Here is a 16,608-nt window from a genome sequence, read left to right as displayed (position 1 = left end):
AATGCTCATTAGATGACAAAGGAGTAGAAATTGGAGGAAGAAGAGTAGGGTGCTTGAGATTTGCTGATGACATGGTCCTTCTAGCCACAGGGGAAAAAGAATTACAGGATTTGGTGGACACCATTGCAACTAACGGAAAAAAATATGGAATGAAAATTAACACAAATAAAACAAAAGTATTGGCAATAGGAGGAAATAAGGAAATAAAAATTGTGCTGAATGGAGAAACACTAGAACAGGTGCAAAATTTTAAGTATCTTGGAAGCAGGATAGACACCGACAGGAAGAAATTAAAACAAGGATAGCAATGGCAAAAGAGGCGTTTTGTAAGAAAAGGAGAATCTTCTGCAGCGGTATGGACAGAGAACTCAGAAAGAGACTCATAAAATGTCTTGTATGGAGTGTTCTTCTATATGGCGCTGAAACATGGACTATGAGGAAAAAAGACAGGGAAAGGCTGGAGGCTTTTGAGATCTGGACATGGCGGAAGATGGAAAGAATAAGTTGGATGGACAGAGTAAAAAATGAAGAGGTACTGAGAAGAGTGGGAGAGAAAAGGCAGTTACTAGATGTAATAAAGAGAAGAAAAAGAAATTGGATTGGGCATATATTAAGAAAGAATGACGGACTGATAAAAACAGTTTTAGAAGGTTATGTAGAAGGGAAAAGGAAGCGAGGAAGGAAGAGATTCCAGATACTGGATGACATGATGGACGGTACAGTTTTAGAAGGTTATGTAGAAGGGAAAAGGAAGCGAGGAAGGAAGAGATTCCAGATACTGGATGACATGATGGACGGTACAACATACAGCAGCCTTAAGAAGGAAGCAATGGATCGCAGAAAATGGAGAGGCAAAGGACCTGCTAATATAGCAGATAACTGATGATGATGATTAAAACATTTCCTTTTATCAATAGTGCAATTTATAAACAATGTTTTGTGAGTAGAATAAAATTTCCAATGGTAAACTTAACTGCTTTTTCGACGTGATTTTACCAGCTAACTAAAAATAGGAAAGCCTTGAACCCCTTCCACTAAATTTAGTTAGTATTAAGATTCTTTTACAGGGAGTGCAGTGGAGCTGACGCTGAAATCATTAAGTATTTGGTTATATCATAGCTAGTCTCACTGAACTCTTCTGAACTCTACATGTCATGTGTGGTCTGGCGTCTCCTTACCAGCAACAGGTCCCAGGTTCAAACTAGTCAATTCCCTAAAAAACACGCTCAAAGCGTCGTTGCGTGAAAGTGGTAGGGAGACACGGCTTAGAACAGACAGACAGTACGCAGAATGTTTGAGAATGGGACCAGCAGTAACACAGATGTGAAAAACAGTTGGTAACGAGACAGGACACCTCAAATCTTAAGGGTTAAAAATTTTTGAAGGGGCATACATCCTAAATTCTATATTTCAGATAAAGAATTAATAGTTCGAAGTTTATGTTTTAGATAGCTGGCCGCCGTCAATGAGCAATGTGCGTGAGAAATGTATTTATAAACATCTTCTGATTCATGATAAGCAGTTGGCTGCCACATCCACGTTGGCGGCGCTGGTGTTCAAAATAATACACAGTCGTCAGCGACATGTCCACCCTGTATAGTTCATGACTGGTTGTGGAATACTCAACATTTCCCGTTTCAGGAACACATGATAGTAGTAGTAGTAGTAGCATTAGTATTTTTATAGTAGTAGTTTTATTCATCTAAAGATGACTTTTACAAGGTTACTAGTCGCGTCTTTGTATAACAGTTCAAGAATAATAAAAATAACGTGCTTCATATTACGGGCAATTATATACATATAGCTCTATTTAAGGAGGGGATAGATAGTCGGCTATGGCCTTATCTTAGGAACCATCCCAGCTTTGCCTGAAGTAATTTAGAGCAACCACAGAAAACCAAAATCAGTATGGCTGGATGAAGTATGGAAACAGCATCTCCCGAATACAAGGGTAGTCCATTTAGAACTGTGCTACCTCATTCGTTTTTATCCCTAGAGTTCAATACTGTGTTACAATCAAATGATTTTATAATGCAGAAGACTAGTGCTACATTGTTCATTCATTCTCATTTCCAGTACTGCACACACTCTCGTACGTACATTCTTTCATAAAGTTGCACAACACAAACTATCAGGTGATTTCATTTCCACTTTGTGTTCCGCAGCTTCCCATTTTCAGTACAAAAAACTGAGTCAGCATTCCTCTATGACAAGTAAGATTTTGATCTCGGAAAGATAATAAGGTGTTAGTATTAAACAATGAAAAGATTCGGGAATAAGTTTTTCCAGAAAAGGAAAAAAGAGGAAAGAAAAAATATCGTGAGGAAATGTTATGCGAAATGATTAGACATCTTATTATTACTGCTGTTATTTATTTGTGTTACACGTTTTCCCAACTCTCAACGCTGCACTATCTAAGTATTCAACGTACAGAATGTATTGCGCAACTGATACATTTTAAATGCGTTTTGAAGAGGTTTGTTTTAGTAATCTCTTTCACATGCTCGATCAATTTGTTGTACAACTGTATTCGTTAGCGGAAGTTGCTCTTTTGAGTTTTATGTTACTCCTTTCGCGGTAAATGTAGTTCAACCTACGTCTTGTTTCACAGTAATGAACAGAGGTCTTTGTGCAGTAATTATCAAAGTTATTTCTGACGTGCACAGCTAACTGATAATTGTACTCTGTTTTGAACAAATTTTTACAAAGAGATGGATTTCTATTTTTGGTTATTATTTTGATAGCTCTTTTCTGTTGTTGCAAAACTATGTGCATACTTTGTGCATTTGTTCTCCATATAACAATTCCACAGCTAAAAATTGAGTGTACATATGAATAATAAGTAATTAAAAGACACTGTTCTGTTCACATTGATGACAGGACTCTAAGGGTATATAAAATGCTGATGAAATTCTTTTTGCGAGTATCTTTACGTGTTCATAACACTTCCACTGAGAATAAGTGTTGACTCCTAGAAATGTTTTGTTCGTTACGCAGTCTGTAGAGGAGCTATCTCCGTTCAATTTAAGAGTGTCGATTTCTCTCTTCAAATTGAAATTCACTTTATTGGATACCGTGTATGCATATTGCATTCTGACCAATAGTAAAGTTCCTTGAAGGTTTAATTTCCTTTTACTGTAGGGAGTTCTCCTATTATCTGAGTAGATTTCCTTTTTCTACAGGGAGTTCTCTTATTATCTGAGTAGATGTAATCCTTGGAAAGTGACGTATCTAGAAATCAATTAGCAGCCACCACCAACGATGACTTGGGAAGTGAAGAGGACGTTCTTCACAACGGTTCTGAAGGGCTAACAAGGGTAAACATTCATCTGCTGCTCCGGAAAAGAAATATTTCGATATCCCATATTACCATTACTGGTTACATGTAACAAATATTTTGTTATCGACAACTGTCATTGAAATAACTGGCCTTTTAACCAGGAAAATTATTGTGATACATTGTTGGTTTGCCGCTAGTGAGACAATAATGAAAATTACTACCGTGAACAACAAGGTAAAAATTTCACTTTTAGTGGCTGGCCATATCGCTTTTACTGTAGCCTGTGGATTACCCAGCATTCGATGGCAGTTTTTTACACATTTGGAATACTGTTAGTCTCAAAGCTACTGAAACAAATGTCGAACACTTCTTTGAGACTTTTCGTAGCCCGTATGTTTCCCCAAGACCTAAATAAGTACTTCGTCAAATGGGCACTTACTTATCCATTTCAACAGTATTGTTTTAAATAACACTACAGATCTTGGACTTCGTATGTAGGCACCTCACACAGAAAGACATAGCTCGTTAATATTCCTTATGTAAGTATTGTGTTTGATTCTGAGCAGCTGATATTGACTTCTTAAAATGTAATCGTCCCTTCTTTGGAAGACGGTTCAAAGTAAATTGTCCTCATTTGCTCAGATTCTAGGTGTTCTGAAGAATTTATTCTCGTTCACGTCTTTTTCGCGAGACAGCATCGAATAATGACAGTATAGCTGGATTCACTTTCGTCACCTGTAATGGTGCAGAAGTGCAGCTATGAGAAATAGCATAAAATAAATGTCTATCCGTTCCACCGAACGTATTTACTGCAATAGATTCAGTCAAGGAATTGTTTGAATGATGTACATCGCTTAAGTGTTTCGTCCATTTATGCCATATTTCACTCAGAAGAGGAGTATGAGTCACCGTCTACATCTAGGAAATCAGAACTGTAGGAAAATAGTGCTGTTTAAACATCGCAGTCAGCAGATCGCGTCCCATGACGGGCGGTTGTTTCAAATGTCTCACAATATTAATGTCTCTACTCAATAGCTTTCTGTTTCTACCGCTTTAGATTACAGTTCCTGTCATGGTATTTTAATATATTGGGGACTAGCTGGGTAGCTCTTCGTGTGGTCCTGTTTTATGTTTACCACGAGTCAGTAATGATGAGTATCGTACTGTAGATGGACTTCGTCGCTGTCCAGCAAGAATGTATCTCTGATAGCACATATCAATTTTCGTGCTTCTTTTTGTCCTCTCAGACAAGCCAAGCTCTACTCATTAATGGATCTTCTACTAAGTCAGCTACACCTTCACATATTTCATCGAGATGTACTTTCTATACAAGACGACTGTTCAGTAACCCATCGAAGAATGTGAGTTCTATCAAATGTTACCTACCTGACGTAGTTGCCTTTCTGCCTTTACTCGTGTGGCAGCTATACGTCGGAATACTTCTCATGCTGCGGAATAGCTGAATAGCAAATCAGTTGACTGGTGATTTGCTGGAAATGTAACAGGACAAATAAAAGTCCTTCTTTCTCCATAACGTCAAAATGAGCATCCTCCCACCTGGAAGAAAAATATATCTCTCTTGTACCTTCATTTGTTCTGGAGACCGAAAGAAGATGAAGAAAACAAGAACAGCAGAGTGTTTTGTTTTGCATGCACGAAGTCCTGTTCCCATGTGAAAAAAAGTTGCACAAAGCGTTGAAGACGTTCCCTTGTTATTTCCCGTTCTGAATATCATATGTGTTACACTATGCACAGTTATTTATACATTGTATTATTTTGCTACTACTAAATTTTATTCGGTGAAACATTATTTACTGAATAAAATTTTGAAGAAAAGAAAAAGGCTTTGGAACTTGAATTTATCCAGGTAATCTGTCTATAGGTTAATGAAAATACAGAGAAAAGAAACAATTTTATTCGTCCTTGAAACGTAGTGTGTAAAGTTGTAACACCATCGAGCCAAGTTCAAGATTCATATTTCAGTTCTAAGTTAACTAAGCTCATTTAAATTGTTAAATGCTTTTGGAATATACAGTAAGAACATATTACCTTCGGAACCACATTATTTTGCTCAGCAAGTGGCGAATTCATATTTGTTGAAGGTTAATTATGGTCTGACATATTTCTCCGTAGTAATGAACTTGCGTTCCATTGTTGTACTTGAGAAAAGTCATGCAGCCTTCTGCTTTTTTTCCCTTCATCTCCGAATATCTGCTGTCGATGTAAAGTGTTTCTAAGTCGAAGCTCCTGAACCTTTTCCTTCTTGAAAACAAGCATTTCTGCTATTTACGAATGTGGCTCTTAATTTGAATCGACAATGTCGTTGATCATCAAACGGTTCAGGTTGCCTTTTCATTAAGTACTTCCTTGTTCTCTTGCTCGTACGTACAGCGCATGGCATCTGAAACAGATATTTATTAGAGGTTGGTTGCTTTATCGTATTACAATCATCATTAGATACCAAAAAAGTTGCCTCTCAGTAATACAGAATAATGTATATCCTCGCAGTGCGCCCGGTGCTGTGTTGCAACCATGATTCTTGCTGAGTTCGGTTCAGTGACAAAATATTTTCGCGTCTACTTTCCGAGTTTTCGGAGAGACTACGTCTTCAGGAAGCATAGAAGACACGCCATTGTTTAGTTATGGAACCTGGCTACGTCGTTGTCCTGCAGTGACGAATCTTGAAAGTCATACACTATTCGCAGCGAACGAAACTAACAGCTTTGACACCGCAGTCCCAGATTTGGGAAAGCACTTCACCAAAGAGCACACTACAGTCAAACTCCTATTAGTTCACTTTCGAAACTTCTACAACGAACTCATCCTAAACAGTACCTCTGTTCCGTGACATGTGATTTATCATCACAGAAAAAATGCTCTTCATGTTACTATTTGTATTCTTAGAGGTATTTTGCAAAACAAAATTTCAAATATCACCTCCTAGACATTTCATCTGTATATGGTCAATGAGATCTCTTACAGTTTGCTGACCGCAACCCCCTCCTCCTCATCACGAAATCCGCGTGAATAAAGAGACGATATCGGCTGAAAGCAAAAGAGACGTTCCGTAGCAAAAACTTCAGTGATTACTGTCAACTCTATCACAGATTACCCACTACACATTGGTATGAGATTTCTCACATAGAACCAGATAAAATTTAATAATTTATGTACTGAACTTGTTGCGACTGTTGAATACGTTTCCACAAAGCAACCTTGGCAAAAATACCCTTTACATTTACACGTAGATTAATTGAGACACCACACGTCCTGACATCCGTAATGCGTTCGTGTTTCTTAGATACTTGAAAGTTTATTGAGTATTGTATGTAAATGGCACAGATATCTGAATTTATTGTTGTCTGCAGAAAATACATCTATAACATTGTAACACAGTCGCCCTAGATAGCCTCAGTTGCTAATAACATGGATTTTTGTATATATTTCGTACTGAAACATACTCGTCGTTCGACTTCCTTCACGTGTAATCAATTTTATGAGACGAAAAGGGACCTATTTCTATAACATTATTGGGTAAACTGTGACAAGACATTTAGAAAAGTCACTTATCTTATTACGATTACAATGCCTGAAGAGTAATTGAATATTTTGCGATGCTGACTATAAATCTCTTAGATTCAAATTGTTCAAATGGCGCTGAGCAGTATGGGACTTAACTTCTGAGGTCATCAGTCCTCTAGAACTTAGAACTACTTAAACCTAACTAACCTAAGCACATCACACACATCCATGCCCGAGGCAGGATTCGACCTGCGACCGTAGCGGTCGCGCAGTTCCAGACTGTAGCGCCTAGAACCGCTCGGCCACCCCGGCCGGCAAATCTCTTAAAAGTTTCCTTTAAAAATAAGTGTACTACTTCGAAACAACAACAACAAGAAACGGTTACTAGTTTCGAATATAACAAGTTTTAGTGAGGTACAGTTCTTAGCAAAATTCTACTATTAAAATCCATTACAACTGCATCTGTTTCAGATCAGCACGTCTAATTTTGTACCACGCAGGGATTTCAGCACTGTGCGCCTTCTGCAGCGACGTCACAAGTCTAAAGTAGTAACAGATAGCGCTTGAAAGTCGAGATATGGTTCCTGGTATTGTGTCACAAGCACTGGAAAGTAATTTCATTAACTTCTTGTTATAATCTATGGAATATGTCTCTGCAAACTGAAAAATGTGAATTCAAGATAGTAGCCTTATTGTCACGTTGAAACCACACTCAAATCCAAATCTGAAAGTTGAGTCGGCGATGAGGTACAACACTTAGAACAGAACTGACTTCCTGGATAGAGAGTTCAATTATTTATACAGATATAGAATATTCCGTATATACAAAATATTCCAAATATACAAAAATTACCAACGTAAGATATTTCAAGAATCTTCCAGCCGGCCGCGGTGGTCTCGCGGTTCTAGGCGCGCAGTCCGGAACCGCGCAACTGCTACGGTCGCAGGTTCGAATCCTGCCTAGGGCATGGATGTGTGTGATGTCCTTAGGTTAGTTAGGTTTAAGTAGTTCTAAGTTCTAGGGGACTGATGACCACAGCTGTTAAGTCCCATAGTGCTCAGAGCCATTTGAATCTTCCAGAAATGGTAAATACGAAACAACAAATAACAGTGGTCGGGTCTGAACTGGTGGCCCATAGCACGCCAGCTGCAGACGCCAACCACTACACCACGTTAGATGCACCATAGATCCCAGCATTACTCCCTGTCCTGGAGGACCAGCAATCTGCTCTTTCTGGAGTCCTCATTGGAGCCGATTACAGCACCCTGGTTCTAGATCTTTTCAATGGTCCACTGAATAGGGGCGCTGGCGGATCCCCATATGCTGGTCGCGTTTTTACGTTCCTCTTCAGTGAGATGAGCATCGAAGGTAGCCCCTCCTGTCGAAACTTCATGGTCGTCGAGTGGGTCTTCAGTTTCCGCGAAATACTCATCGTCAATCTACGCCTCTGGGCTGTTGTAGGGCTATAAAGGGAGGACACGGACGAGATCTCAGCACTTTTCTCTTCTTCATGAAAGATCACAATCCCCGACTTCATATTTGGCGTCCAGCAGGAGTAGAAGGATACGATGCGGCCCAAAGTAGCGCTTTAGTGAATTTTTTTACAGTCTAATTATCCGCCAAAGCATAAAAATCCACTGCAAGTTTTCTGGCCTGTATCTTATTGATCTTACTTGACGTTTTATCGCTCTCGGTCTTTTTCCTGAACTTCCGGAGTCTGTGTGCGAGCTTATTTGCTCCTGGTGATGAGGTGTCTCACATAGTATCGTTAGGTTGAAACGGGGACACTGTATGAAACAGAATGCACAGCTTGAAGCCTGTAATGCCTTGCTTCGCCGTTTTGTATAGGAACATCACGACGGGCAGTTTGTATCCCAATCTCTCTGTTCGACATGAACGTACATCGAGAACATATCTGCCCACGTCTAGTTAAGGAGTTACGTCAAGCCACTCGTTTGTAGATGTTAGACAGCTGTCATCCTGTGGGTGATGTCACAACGTGGAATTATCTCTGACAGCAGTCTCTACCGAAAAGCTTTTCCACGATCAAATATCATCATACGGCGTGTACCGAGGTTTAAAACGACGTCTTCGACAAGGAACTTTGCAATTTCTGGAGCTTCGGCAGTCGCCACAGCCATGGCACAGCTCTAATGACAGCATCGATTCCTGTTTGTTGACTTCGGTGAATTCCCTGAGTGGTCGATTCTAATTCGGTGGAATGGCGCTGCTGCAGGCGGGATTGATACCAGATCCAGACGTCTTTGAGCTAATTGCCGCATGTGCTTACGTCGTTCGCATTCCTTATAGTGGCTCACATAGTATCTGACAGATCGGTAGCGACCTGGCCAGTGATACCTGCCTCTGATTTCGTCTAGAGTCTTCAGGTGACCAGATGTTACAGTAAAGTGGAAGTTCATCAAGATCGTTGGCCACAGATGAGTTGGGAAGCCATGAAACCATTTCCGCCCCACTGGATCATAGTTCCTCTTATGGAGTGCTCCGTTTAATAACTGGAAATCTCCCTTGATTGATTCCCCATTCTTCCATGCTTCTATAGTTTTCAGTAGTTCTGTATCTTCCCTCTGTTGAGCAGGAATCTCATTTAACGCGGCGATGCCGGGGATTTCGTCCAAACTTTTGTGTTCCATCGAAGGATTCCTTGAAAGGCAATCAGCGTCTTTGTGTTTTCGCCCATTCTTGTATACCACCGTGACGTCCTACTCCTGAAGCCCTAATGCCCATTCGCCAGCGGATGACTCAGTCTGGACAGCCGGCAGAGAATGGCGATCCGTTACAACAGTGCATAGTTTCCAAAATTAATAAAGCAGGAACTTAGTTATTTCCAGAAAAATATAAGGCGTTCTTCCTAGATTGTAAGTTCATCTCGGACTTTGAGAGTACTCTGGAATCATAAGGTTACCTTTTCATCACCTTCGTGAATTGTACTAGAACTACGTCTAGCCAAAAACGACTGGTGCCTGTTCGAAGTTCTCTCTCGGCATCCACGATGTTAGAATTGAAGATGTTTGCGCCTCATTAAGGACAAAGAAGAATCTCCCTTACACCTCTTTATAGCTACATTTGGCTCTCCCTGCGGTAATCCTTTGCAAGTGATGTGTATTGGTATGGACATCCTTCATGAATCACTGGCAGCAGGAGCACATACTGAGAAAACTTTTCACATCACGAATGTGCCGAGGAGTCGGAAAATCTTTGGCTACTCTATTTCCTCTGGATGATGACGGACTCCATCGCCATGTACTTGGTGCCACAAGATGTTTATGCCTTGGGCGACGAAGACGCACTTTTTTGCATTCATGAATAGGCCTGCAACCTGAACACTCTACGACACGGTTTTGGCGTACTTCAATACTTCAAAAGTTTTTGAAAAGGCGACAAAGATAGCAAAGTTTCGGCGAACTTTTGGGTGAAGAAGAAATAATTGCTGGAGGTCAGGCTGAGCTGGCAGCCCGCAACATGCCAGTAAGCAACGCTGACCACTACACCACAGTGTATGGGCCAGAAATGCGCTACTTATTTTGATGATACATTTATTCTCTCCAATGAGAAGTACTTACTGGGGAAACCACAAGCGAACAGCAACACACCAGAGTACACTGAATTGCTATTTGTTGCTTTATAGTTGGCAGTTATAAATGCTGGCAGTTTCCGTCAATGTTCGCAAGGAGTAGAATGTGCTGTTGCTGTTTACATATGATTTATGTCTCTATGAATGCATGCTGTGCAGTATTATTCCTTTATTGCCCATTAATATCACTTTTTGCAGTTCTCGACTCTCTTTCTTTCTCCTCCTCTTTTTCTCTCGTTTCAATACCCTTGGGCGAGCGAGGTGGCGCAGTGGTTAGACACTGGACTCGCATTCCGGAGGACGACGGATCAATCCCGCGTCAGGCCATCCTGATTTAGGTTTTCCGTGATTTCCCTAAATCGCTCCAGGCAAATGCCGGGATGGTTCCTTTGAAAGGGCACGGCCGACTTCCTTCTCCATCCTTCCCTAATCCAATGAGACCGATGACCTCGCTGTCTGGTCTCCTTCCCCACACAACCCAACCCCCCCACCTCCCTCAATACCCTTGAAAAAAGATGAGTTATACGCCTGTTTGATGTTCTACTCGTCCTTTATACTTAGCACCTGTAAGTATTTAAAATTTTGTTACGATCTGACTGTACCACTGGTGTTATGAAAGGTATACACGGAGGGGACAAAAGTTAAGCGATACCTCCCAATATCGTCTCGGACCTCATTTACGCCAGGGTAGTGAGGCAGCCCGGCGTGGCATGGACTCAATAAGTCGTTGGAAGTCCCCAGCCGTCCATAATTGCGTTAGTGTTGCCGGTGCAGGATTTTGTGCACGAATTGAGCTCTCGATTATGTCCCATACATGATCGACGGGATTCGTGTTAGGTGATCCGGGTGGCCACATAATTCGTTCAAATTATTGAATCCTGCCTCGGGCATGGATGTGTGTGATGTCCTTAGGTTAGTTAGGTTTAAGTAGTTCTAAGTTCTAGGGGACTGCTGACCAGTCCCATAGGGCTCAGAGCCATTACATGTAACCAATCATGAACAGTTGTGATCCCGTGACATGCTTGGGAACATGAGGTCCATGAATGGCAGCATATGGTCTCGAAGTAGGCGAACATAACCATTTCCCGTCAATGATCGGTTCAGCAGGACCAGAGGATCCAGTCCATTCGACGCAAACACGGACCAGGCCCACACCATTATGGATCCGCCATCAGCTTGCACACTGCCTTGTTGACAACTCTGTTCCATGGCTTCGTGGAGTCTGCTTCCCAGCTGAACCCTAGCATCAGCTCTGACCAACTGAAATTGGCTCTCATCTGACCAGGCCACGGTTTTACAGTCGTCTAGGGACCAACCGACAGGGTCAAGAGCCCAAGAGAGGCACTGCAGGCCGTGTCATCCTGTTAGCAAAGGCACTTCCGCCGCTTGTCTGCTGCCATATCCTATTAACGCCAGATTTCTCCGTACTGCCCTAACGGATACGTTCGTAGTACGTTCCACTTTGACTCAACGTTGCTTGTCTGTTAGCATTGACAACTTTTACGCAAAAGTTTCTGCTCTCGGATGTTAAGCTATGGCCGTCGTCCACTGCGTTGTCCATGGTGAGAGGTAATTCCTGAAATTAGGTATTTTCGGCACGCTATTGACACTGTGGATCTCGGAATATTGGATTACCGAAATGGATTGTCGCATGCGTCTACCTCCAACTACCACTGCGCGTTCAGAGTGTGTTAATTCCGGTCGAGCAGCTCTAATCACGTCGGAAACTTTTCACATGAATCAACTGAGACCAAATGACAGCTCCGCCAGTGTCCTGCTCTTTCCTACATTGTGTACGCGACACTATCGCCATCCGCATGCGTGCACACAGGTAACCCACGACTTTTATCACCTCGGTGTATAGTACAACACAGAAACGGAGTGCGTCTTCGAGGGACCTAGATTTCCATTGTTTTCCGCAACTTGGTTTACATAGCATGAGGCTGCTTTGGAGCTGCAGTGCTGCCTAGCGAGGTGAAGTTGCGGATAAGACTATGGGTTCCTGTCCAGGAAAAGAAGTGTTGAAATTTCCTTTGGTACAATTTCATTTAATTTTCCTTTGTTTCGACACAGCATATCAGGCCAGTGTAGATAAGGTTTCTTGTACGTGCCTAGGAGTGAATGTACACGTTCACCGTCCCTCGATCCTCCAATAGCGACTTATTCACTTATGTTTCCTCTAACTGTGGTCGTGTTCCTCGGTGTCGACGTTACATGAACAGATACTTCCATCCTTGGATCCGACTGCTCTGTGAATCAACTCATCCGGTTGAATATGACGACAACTACAGTTTGACGATTTTGAGCCACTGATGCAAACTGACATTTTTTATGTTCATGAAGTTTTGGCAAACATGCAAAACGTATGTTTTGTTTGTCAGAACAAATTAAAAACAATATGATCCAACCAAATGCACAATCTAGACAGTTTAACAAGTTTGTCATTGCGCAAATTGAGTTTCATGTTGTAAACGTCGAATCTTCTTTGTGCGCAAGACTAGCTAGCCGTTCCTTCCTTCACCATGCTGAGATAGTAAATTTAGTTCGACAGAATTTTGCGTCTTAAGAAAAGAGAGTGAGCCTACAGAGGCTTATTCTAGGCACCAATAGTTGCACTTAACAGTCTAAAGCTGCAGCATCCCTCTGCATGGGTGATTACAAGTATTTCGTGGAGTATTTATTTGGTACAACTGTTACGTCTACATACGTGAACAGCAGTGGCAAGTAGCCGGCCGGTGTGGCCGAGCGGTTCTAGGCGCTTCAGTCTGGCACTGCACGACCGCTACGGTCGCAGGTTCCAATCCTGCCTCGGGCATGGATGTGTGGGGTGTCCTCAGGTTAGTGAGGTTTAAGTAGTTCTAAGTTCTAGGGGACTGATGACCTCAGATGTTAAGTCCCACAGTGCTCGGAGCCATTTGAACAGCAGTGGCAAGTGGGTTTAAGTGAGTATTTTTCGTAGCTAAAAAATTCATGTAAGTGTGTTATTCACCCATAACATTAAGCGCAGTATCCCGGAGACGCTTCCATGGTGGTTTCCTTTCCATGGTAGCATGTAACCGTTGTCTGCAGCTTTCATAATATAAAATAACGCTGTTTACGTATCACGAATGCAGGTCATCGAGCTGTTTTTTAATTTTTTAAGGTGTTGTTCGTAAGGAGGAATCTGTAACTGACACTACTTACTGCAAGCCCTTTGGATGGGCTGTGTTTTGTTGGAGTATGGCGTGATGTGTGTGAGGAAGGAAGCACGTGACTTCCTTTCAACAATTCCCCTCAGACAGTTGCTGAGGCTACCCGCAGTACAGAGGGGTTGCTATTGTCAGTGACGCTCCTCAAAGCCTCCCAATGGTCAGGATAACGTACCAATATGCAATACGACCAAAAATCAACAACCTTTCAGGCAGTCAATGACAGCAGAATATCACACAAGGCTCAGACAATTACCGCACATGCATCAGGCGTGTGTAACGTTAGCGTACAGCCTCGTTGTGTCGTACTAGTGGGGCGGTAGAGTTCCTGACACTGAGGTACATTGAACATAATCAACAACCTCAGCTTTAAAAAACAATTGTTTGATAAATAATAATGCATCTATCGTATGCTGTCAATATTTTGGAGAATAAAATTAATCAGTGCAAGAATGATTAGTATACCTCCGACTAAAGCAGAGAATTAAATTTGTCCACTAAAATTATTTGAAGCGCCTTTTGTCTGTTGAAAAACATGTACATCCAGAAATGGCCATCATACAAGTGATTATTAGGGCTTACAAATCGCTTATTATCAGAAGTGAAAAATACATTAGTGAGTACAAGACAAATGGCACGGTTAATAATACTAAGGAATGTTGCACATCAAACAACTATCTCCGCTATCTATTTCTTGTCGTTATGAATGTCAATGGATCCAACTCTGGTACGATGGTATCATTATGAGAAATTCAACTAATGGCCGCAAGAATAACTAATAGACTTATCCTGCCCTAGGTTTGAATATGTATAGAAGTTATTATCATTGCTCTGACTTACTACTATAAATATAAAGATACATGTACCTTACTCTTGAACTGATATTTTGGCTAAATTTTGTTCTAGATTTAAGTTTATTAACTGACACACACACACACACACACACACACACACACACACACACACGTTCACAGGTATGATGATTTCAAAAATTTACTTTCATTTGTCTATTAGAAACAAAAAAAATTAAACTTCATACATTTTTCCTTTAATACCATATAGTAGCTGAAGCAATGATTTAAAAATTATATTGGCCGTCCTGTATCAATACTTGTAGTCAAAGAACGTAAAGACATTCTCGAGGAAATATTTAACTTACAAAAAATGCAAAATAATTAGCTCAAAATGCTATAAACTTTAAGGATTTTCAAGATTACTATCTTTGTTCGTCCATCTATGTAAGTTTGATTTTATGTCTAGGGTCAAAAATGGTTCAAATGGCTCTGTGCACTATGGGAGTTAACATCTGAGGTCATCAGTGCCCTAGAACTTAGAACTACTTAAACCTACCTAACCTAAGGACATCACACACATCCATGCCCGAGGCAGGATTCGAAGCTGCGACCGTAGCGGTAGCAAGGTTCCAGACTGTAGCGCCTAGAACCGCTCGGCCACCAGCGGTCGGCTATGTCTAGGGTCCTTTTCCCTACTTCTAAGAATGCTCTGAATACAATGAAGAAGTTTAATCTCTGTCTCTTTTTTCTGGAGCTGTGTAACGTTTATTTTATACCTAAACTCTAAAGTTACACTCACAGTAGATCTACGAAATTGCGTCGTGCAGTATGATATGGATGTGTCTAGCTGTCCCCTGCTTTTAAAAAATGTTGCTTAAGTCACTTGTCGGATCCTCTTTATTAACTGACACTTATAACAATTCGAGAGACCGAATTATTACTGCTGTAATTTTTCAAGCGTTATCTTTCCCTGTGGTTTTAATATGTGAAGTGTATATCTCTGACTCATTGATGCTTGAAATTATCAGTGGAAATAACATTACATAATTTCCCATGCTCTGAGTGACTCCTCATCTCTTATCAAACAAGAATTTCCTTATGTGGCACGTCCTTAGCTTAGTCCTGTCGACTGCGCAAGCTTTGTCACGTTGTTTTCTTCATAAGTCTACATGACTCGATCTCAAGGATACGGGTGAAAGTAGAGCATATCAGAGACGAAAAAAGTGAATGTGTTATACGTACAGGGAACACGAGTAACTCGAAGGCTAGTGAAGAAAAAGTTGGCTTTGAAACTGAGTTTCGAATTGAGAAATTTTTAGCACACTATATACTTTTCTATGTCCTGTTCAACCCGAAATGTCCGTTGGCATTACATCATGCATGAATGTTCTACTATGTCTTCTTAAATAACTCATGTTTTAAAAATTTAAAAGCCTTTATATGTAATGTTAATTCATTATTACAACATCGTTAATTTTTCATTCTTACAATCACGTTCCCTAATTCAGAATTTTATTTTTTTTGCCAAAGGATAAGAAAATTTCGTAAGGAAACGAGCGTGGGAAGTAAACACAACAAATATTTATTATTTACAGCCAATATTTATTCTTATTATTAATTTAAAATTTTATCGACGCGCAAGTCGTTAGCGGTGGAGTAAGTTGGGATAGGTAGAAAAACGAACATGGCACAGCGTTACTAGAAAGGTAACTGCCATTCACCTCTGGCGATTTCGGAAAAGAGTGCAGCATGTGAACCTGCACAACCGTCCCATGCTATTTTGAAAGTGTAGTATAGTATTATAAACACTGCTGCACTTAGCTCACAATCAGCTTACGACGATAGTAACTAAAAGCCTTGTAGGCAACCATTTATGGGAAAGATTTCTATCTTTATACACCGAAAAAAAATCAGCTAATAGCAAATGGGGAAGATTTCCATCTTTATAAACCGAAAAAATTAGTTAATAGCGAATGAAGAAGATCAGAACATATCATTTGGCGTGAAACAATAAAATATATTCGCCGTTCGCTGTTATTCTTCTTATAACTGAAAATTCCAAATGGCTCTTCTTATAGAGTTGTACCTTTAGTTAGCGATGTTATTTCTCGTGTTAGGTGCCCTCCCCTAGCTCAGAACCTGGGTACGTTCTTGTACCAGGGCGAGGAGGTTCAGCAGTAGCGTTACCTTACTGTTCGAACAATGAGGGCTTTTACGACTGGATGTCGGGT

At 40.9% G+C, this 16,608-nt stretch overlaps 1 long non-coding RNA gene across 2 annotated transcripts in view; it reads right to left on the bottom strand.

The window, feature by feature from the left end:
• Positions 1 to 16,608, bottom strand: part of LOC126456700 (uncharacterized) — a 447,971-nt gene that overhangs the window by 76,924 nt on the left and 354,439 nt on the right. Inside the window, exon 6 of one of the 2 annotated variants that reach the window (XR_007585379.1) lies at positions 5,436 to 5,681. The exons of the other annotated variant lie outside the window; for it this stretch is intronic. This is a non-coding gene — a long non-coding RNA (uncharacterized LOC126456700). Of the gene's footprint in view, positions 1 to 5,435; positions 5,682 to 16,608 lie in introns of those variants that run through there. 2 annotated transcript variants of the gene reach the window in all.

The sequence above is a fragment of the Schistocerca serialis genome, chromosome 2 (genome assembly GCF_023864345.2).
Source record: "Schistocerca serialis cubense isolate TAMUIC-IGC-003099 chromosome 2, iqSchSeri2.2, whole genome shotgun sequence".
Taxonomy (NCBI): domain Eukaryota; kingdom Metazoa; phylum Arthropoda; class Insecta; order Orthoptera; family Acrididae; genus Schistocerca; species Schistocerca serialis.
Note: the sequence above shows the minus strand (reverse complement) of the source record. Positions and strands in the feature narration are given on the sequence as shown.